We start from the raw sequence: 7,174 nt of genomic DNA on the forward strand, positions 1-7,174 counted from the left end.
TATTTGTATTCATAGATTTTTGTTTTCTGTTAGTTCACTATTTTTCACCATCAACTTGATGATACAAAGTGTTCCATATTCCCTGTGTTTCTTTCCTGTGTCTTTTTTTATTTTTAAGTTTTCACATTCCCTATTTATTCCATCTATATACTCTGTTTTATCACTGAGACGTACTTAATATTCTGTCTTCTGCTAGAATCATTCTATGTATAAGGCTTTCCTTTGAGTTTTCTAGTTGAACTACTTAGTTTTCCAATTCCATCTTCATTTCATCTTGAGTTCTCTTCAATGTTTCTATCTCCAAATTCAATTTTGTCCTCAAGTCTTGAGTACCCTTCATCATTTCCATCAGCCTTATATTTTTGTTTTCTGGGAAATCATTTGGTAATTTATTTTCCTTCATCTCTTTATTTGTGTTCCATTAAGGTATTTCTTTGTGTTCTTGGGGTGTTTGGGAGGGGGTGCTTTGTTTGTTTGTTTGTTTGTTTGTTTGTTTTGAGACAGGGTTTCTCTGTTGGCTGTCCTGGAACTTACTTTGTAGACCAGGCCTGCCTCTGCCTCCCAAGTGCTGGGATTAAAGGTGTGTGCCACCATGCCAGCTCTTCTTTGTGTTCTTTTAAAACTCTGTGAATTCTTTGGCAAGTTTTATGATCATTCGCTTAAGTCCTATGTCCTGAAGTTCATCTGAACAATTCTCATTGGCAAACATTTCTACTGGACTGGCAGGCTTTGAAGAGAAGATGCTGGCTTGGTCTTTCATATGGTTGGTATTCCTGTAATGAGATATGGGCACGTGGACTTTCATTATTTGTTTTGAGTTGTTTATGGATTAAAAAAACAAGTTGGGGAAGAAAAACTGATGGTTGGGTCTAGAGACTGAGAATTTCTTGGGTGGAATGAAGTCTAGTGGACAGAAGGGACTGGGCTAGTATACCAGGTGTGCTTCCCATTCCAAGACAATGTAATGTGTTGGGGTAGATAGGCCTGAATGGAAAAATTGGGTATGATGTGGGAGAGTCCTGTAGTTTCGTGGAGAGGTGGAGAGAATCCTGACTTAAGTCTCTATAGGCTTTGTAGTGAGGGCAGGAAAAGCCAGAACAAGCTAGCACACTGGTTGTGAGTCCCAGGAATGGGGTGGTAGAGACTAGATTAAGAGCTGAGTAGATGCAGAAGGGGTGGGTCCTAATAACCTAGGAGGTTGATAGGAGGAGGTAGTCAGAGTGGGCAGAGACACTGGCTGTGAGACCCAGGGTAGATCTACTGGGAAGAGAGAGGGGCAATCAATTTGTAGGGGATACTCATCATAGTAAAACTTAACACAGGATGTCTGGTGTCTGTGTATTGGATAGGGTGGCGGAGGCAGTACTGAGGAACCTGTGGGTGAATGCAGTAACTATTCTATTCTTAGCCTAAATATTGAACTAAGATCAGTGGTATTTAAAAAAGAAAGGTTCTTTGTGTATAATACTTTGTACTGAGTTAATATAATAAACTATGAATCTCAGAGTGAGACTGCTGTGCTAGAATGCAGTTCCCTCTGTCTTCTACAAACTTGTCAATGGCATCTGAATATAGTGTGTTAATGAATGCTGTCTGCTTAATAAAAGGTGACTCCCTTTCCAGTACTTCAGAAAAGAGACTTAGTAGCTTACATTCTGAAATTCAAAGTCTTCCTCTAAACTAAAATTATCTTTTTACTAATACCTAAGTGTGTATGTGTGTGTGTGTTTTATTGGTGTGATTATCAGGCTGTAGTCCAAATAGTCCAATACTGTATGTCTCTTAGAAAGTCCAAGAATCCGATAGTTATTGAGTCCACATCTCAGGTTGTCTTCAGTATACACTGAAAACCCGAAGAAATTGGCACTAATGCTAGTGAAGAAATGAACGTGCCAGTGAGAGTGAAGGCAAACAGGCAAAAAGCAAGAGCTTCCTTTTTCCACATCCATTATTCAGGCTGCCACCAAAAGGTGTGGCCCAGATATGAAGTCAGTCTTCCCACTTCAAATGATCTGGATTTAGGGTGGGTCTTCCTACCTCAAGAGATTCAATCAAGAAAAATCCCTCACTGCTGTACCCAACAGCTTCGACTTTAGCCAACTCCAGATGTAATCAAGTTGATAACCAAGAATAACTAAGCCAAGAGACTTTCATTAGGAATACTGAGAGCTTTGGATCTGGATGCAGTTACAAACAAAAGCAAAGACGGGGCTTTGTGCACAGACGGGCAATTGCAACACATTTAAAAACATTTGAAGATTTTATAAAATGACAGTAAATATGTATTTTTAGGTTGTATTTTATTGAAATGTTTCAGGAAATCTTGAAGGCAGTCATAGTTCTTTTGCACAGACAAAAATACTACATACAGTGGGCTCAACTACTATGTGATACCACCCAAACTCATGTACAATTATGGAAATCAACCTAAATTCTTTTTTCATGTTTTTCAAGAACATTTAATATCCCAAAATGTACAGTGTTAAAAACAACTTACCGATGTGTTCAAATGAACAAGTACTTTTCATAATCTTTGAAAATTCAGCTGTGAATGCTACAGCTGAGAAAGGTAAAGTCGGTGGGGAAGTAGAGTATAATCAATATCATCAATGATTTCATGGTCTCCTTCTCATAACAAAGCAGCACAAAAGAAGATGGTAGAAATCAATTTCAGAGTGTGGATCCTCAGCTATAGGGAATAACCCTACCCTGACATGGCAAGTTAATTATCTACAGTTGTTCCTGAAATCCAATATGCAACACACTTTACATAAGAATGAGATAGTTGAATGGGATATATTCATCATCCGAAGTTAGGATTGACATAGGCATAAGGAGAAGAAATTCATGTTTAAGGTCATCATCACTATAATAGAAATATGTGATGTGCTAAATTTTCTCCCAAATGTTTCTGTAAAGTAATGTAAAGCTCTAATTATAAAACATACTGGTATTCTTTCTTATCAGTTACCTTCCCCTCCTCCTTCTACTCCTCCTCCTTCATTTCTTTGTCTTTAATCCATAGGCTTTTTAGAAACTGTGCTTTAAATACTACTATATAATAACAACTTATAACCACATTTATTCTGACATCAAAGAGTAAGAATAAATCACATTTATCTAACTTAAACATTCAGAACCAAAATTAATTGTTAGCAGCCATTTTAAAGAAACATGGTGTTAAGGGATGAAACATGTCGTTTTCTGTGATTGAAAACAAATAGGTTTTAGCCTCATCCTTTTCCTCCAAGATAGGAGTTATTTACTGCCACATGCCCGTTATGTGCATCATCAAAACCCCTAGATTCATCAAATCTACAGCTTCCATCATTGATAATGAATCTTTACAGAAGATAGTATGTAGAAAACAGTGACTTCTAGGTTGGTGCATGAAGGTATTTCGTAGGTGCAGTAGTCATTTAAATTGCATTGACTTTTCCTCTATGAAATACTCTTAAGAATATATACAGGGCCTCCTTCAATAACTTGAAGTACTTAAAGGTAAAACTCAGCTTTCCTATGTAAAGAATTCTGCTCCAAGTCTTCCACATTAATTTGGGTCTGCCATCTTGCTTCTTTGCCTACAAATTTTGAACTTGCAGCTTGCCAGCAAGTGCAATAATGTAAGGCAATGCCTCACAAGTAAATCCGAGCAGACAGGAGCTCCCCTGCTCAAAGTTAGCTGCACAAGAGCCTCCCATACTTTTCCATATTCCATGATTCTTGTCATCTCTAGGGAAGGACAAATGCCACCAATACTAATGCCCAAGAAGCAAGGATGCTGTGCCTTACTGGATATCTGTGAACTTAACTATACTCTTGATTCTATTATCTTTGTGCAAGAAATAATGTCAACAGCTTTCTTTATAGATCTTTGAACACATCACATTAAACATTAACTAAGACAGTATGCTTTCTTATCACTGGGTAAATTTCAGGGTATTTCCCTAGTCCTCATGATGAATTATAAGTTACATTTTCTAACTCTTTGCATTTACAGAAGTTGACATTTGGTATCAAGGCTTGACCCTGATCTTCCCTAGAAAGAAATCCAAGTTTTATTCTAAAGAATCTCCTAAAACATCTTCTATCTAGCAGTTATTTTCATATTCTTGTGTTACACATAAATAATCTTCAGGGAATTAAACAAAAGAAAAACATATTTCTGGCGCATGTTGTATGAATCATTAATATAAGATACACTATTTGCAAAAATAGATACTTCCTCTCAGCAGAGTAGAAGGTAAATACTATTAAAACAAATGATAGATGAAATTTACAGTTTGCTATGTGAGCAGAAGAATGAGAACATTAACTAGAAACACCTGGGGAAATTGTGAGTAATAAATTCATTCCTCTTTTGCAGTTTTATATTTGTTTCTTATAAATCAGTTACTTACTGATCAGTTTACATTCCCTGGGACATTAGCACCATTCTGATTGTGATCTGTGATGAAAAAAAAAAATGTACACAAGTAATTCCTGGCCTCAAATGTAATCAATGTCTGATCAATGTCTAATGGATGTTCCAATGAGTAGCACTGTATTAAAAGTTTCAAATGTATGATTTTCTTTAACAATTCAGCATAGGTTCATTCCCTCTCTCCCGAAAGAATTTATAATAACATGAAGGCTCAATCATTCTCACAGGATCATCAAGTAACAGAATGATTTCATTCTGGGTGTTTGGAATCCAAACCATAAAATTATCATGTTCAAGCTATAAATCAACCAGTAAAGAAAAGCAAAACAACAAATTATGGAGATAAGGTAATAGACAATACAACCCCCAAAGGCTGAAAATGTGACATTCAATATTATGTAGCCAAGAAAAACATCAGTCTACTCAGAGTACTAGTTAGTTTTGTTGTTGCTGCTGCCGTGCTAAACTATGACCAAGGCAACTTAAAGAAAAAAAAGAGTTTATTGGGGCTATGGTTCTAAAGCAATAAGATTCCACTGTGGTGGGGTGAAGACAAGTGCAGGCATGAGAGCAGAACAGTGAGAGTCCACATCTTCAAATGCAAACAAGAGGGGAGATCAGACTGGAAGCAGGCTGAGGTGACATACTCTCAAAGCTAAGACCACAACTCCTATACCTCCACAAACAGTGTATTCAAACAACAGATTCTATGGAGACAGTTTTCATCCAAACCCCTACATATAGGTTTGTGTCCTTCAAAAAAGAATTTTTTAATTAAAACAAACAAACAAAAAAGGAGCCAAAGATTACCTAACAAACCCCCAAAAACAAACATGAGAAGCTTTTGTTTGAGTTATGTTCAGGGATGTCCAGGAGACTCCAAAAACATACAACCTACTGTTGCTGCCTTTGGTCGCCCCCAGAGGTGGAAGGCAAGTCTCTATTGCTGAAGATACCATGCACTTCAGAAACAGAGAGCTCTTATCTGGAATTGACCTGAATGTCCCCTCCCTGAAGACTAGCTTTCATGGCACAGAAGGCTCCATGCAGGCTTCCAAAGGAGGGAAGTAACCAACAGTCCTGTATAGCTTTGATCTCTAGGAACCATATCAACAACCATTATGAAAAGATAGCCCTAAGGCTGCAGGAGTAGCATGCATACCTTGCTGGTAGCCACTCTCTATTTGGGCTTATGGCCCTCTCATAAATGAAGAAACAGTGTCTGGAACTAGAAACCTAGCTAATCTCTTGATGCTAGTGACGTCATGGTTATTGGAGGAGACTCTACAACCACTAATTTACTAAACCAGCACAATCCCTACCAACAGTATATAAAAACTTGCCCTTATCACCACAGGTAAGTATAGTCCTCACCCCTCATCAAGGAAACTTCTTGTAACAGACAGAGATCACTAGAGAAAAACTCAATAAATCAAAATGCAAAGTTGTGGAGACCAATTCCAATGGAAACATCTACAAAGCACTCCCAGGGCTCAGGGAACGCTGTGGAAGTGAGAGCAGAAAGATTGTAAGAGCCAGAGGATACGGGAGTTTGCTGTAAGATTGTGTCTTCTAGAAATGTTGGAAGCTGTCTCCTGAGAGGCTCTGCCAGAGACAAATACAGAGTCAGATGCTCACAGCCAACCATTGGACTGAGCATGGGGACCCCAATGGAGGAGTTAGAGACAGGACTGAAAGAGCTGAAATGGTTTGCAAAACTATAAGAACAACAATATCAACCAACCAGACCCCTCAGAGCTCCCAGCAACTAAACCACCAACCATGGAGAATTCCATGGCTCCAGAACACAAACATAGCAGAGGATGTTACATCAATATTGTTGGACATCAATAGAAGGAGAGGCCCTTGGTCCTGGGAAAGGCTTGATGCCCCAGTGTAGGGGAATGCCAGGGGGGAGAGGCAGGAGTGGGTAGGGGGTGAGCACCCTCATAGAGCAGGAGAAGGGAGATGGGATAGGGGGTTTGCAGAGGGGAAACTGGAAAAGGGAATAACATTTGAAATGTAAATAAATAAAATATACAATGAAAAAAAGAATGAAGTTAGCTTGAAAAGAACTACATTTAGACTAATACCATATCACATATTTGATGACTTTATATACCTGTGTTAATTTTCTAATTTAACTATTTCTAAGATACTTATATATGGCAATGTATTGTAGTTTAAAAAATATTCTTTATATTCTAGGAAACTAGGACTTTTGCTGCACCTCACAGTCAAAGTTAAGTCACTTAAGACTTAAGGCTGCTCAGTACAGTAGAACGCAGTGGAACACCAGGGCCGAGAAGTGGGAGTGGGTGGGAAGGGGAGTCGGGGGGAGGGTATGGGAGACTTTTGGGATAGCATAGGAAATGTAAATGAGGAAAATACCTAATAAAAAAAAAGACTTAAGGCTGCTATCCTACTGTGTGCTCACCCTAGTTATTGAACCTGCTAGTAAGAAACAATGTAACTCTCAATCTTAGTTTCCTTGGATTTCCCATGTAACCAAGTTTTACAACCCAAGCTAATGCAGAGTTGCAATTTTAGTTTATGTACTCTTCCATGACCAAGACCCAAAATGATGTATATGCATCATTTGTAGAAAGTCACAAGTATAGGGATTTAAAAACATCTTCTATAGAAGATACAATTTGCTAAACGCATGAAACTCAAGAAGAATGAAGACCAAAGTGCGGACACTGTGCCCCTTCTTAGAATTGGGAACAAAACACCCATGGAAGGAGTTAC

General features: G+C 38.2%; 1 long non-coding RNA gene across 2 annotated transcripts in view; it reads right to left on the minus strand.

The window, feature by feature from the left end:
- Positions 1-605: 605 nt before the first annotated feature.
- The window catches only part of LOC115029878, a 30,936-nt gene continuing 24,367 nt past the window's right edge, over positions 606-7,174 (minus strand). Inside the window, exon 6 of one of the 2 annotated variants that reach the window (XR_003835465.1) lies at positions 606-773. This is a non-coding gene — a long non-coding RNA (uncharacterized LOC115029878). Of the gene's footprint in view, positions 774-4,395; positions 4,448-7,174 lie in introns of those variants that run through there. The other variant, XR_003835466.1, reaches the window with a different exon arrangement.

The sequence above is a fragment of the Mus caroli genome, chromosome 18, assembly GCF_900094665.2.
Source record: "Mus caroli chromosome 18, CAROLI_EIJ_v1.1, whole genome shotgun sequence".
Classification (NCBI taxonomy): Eukaryota; Metazoa; Chordata; class Mammalia; order Rodentia; family Muridae; genus Mus; species Mus caroli.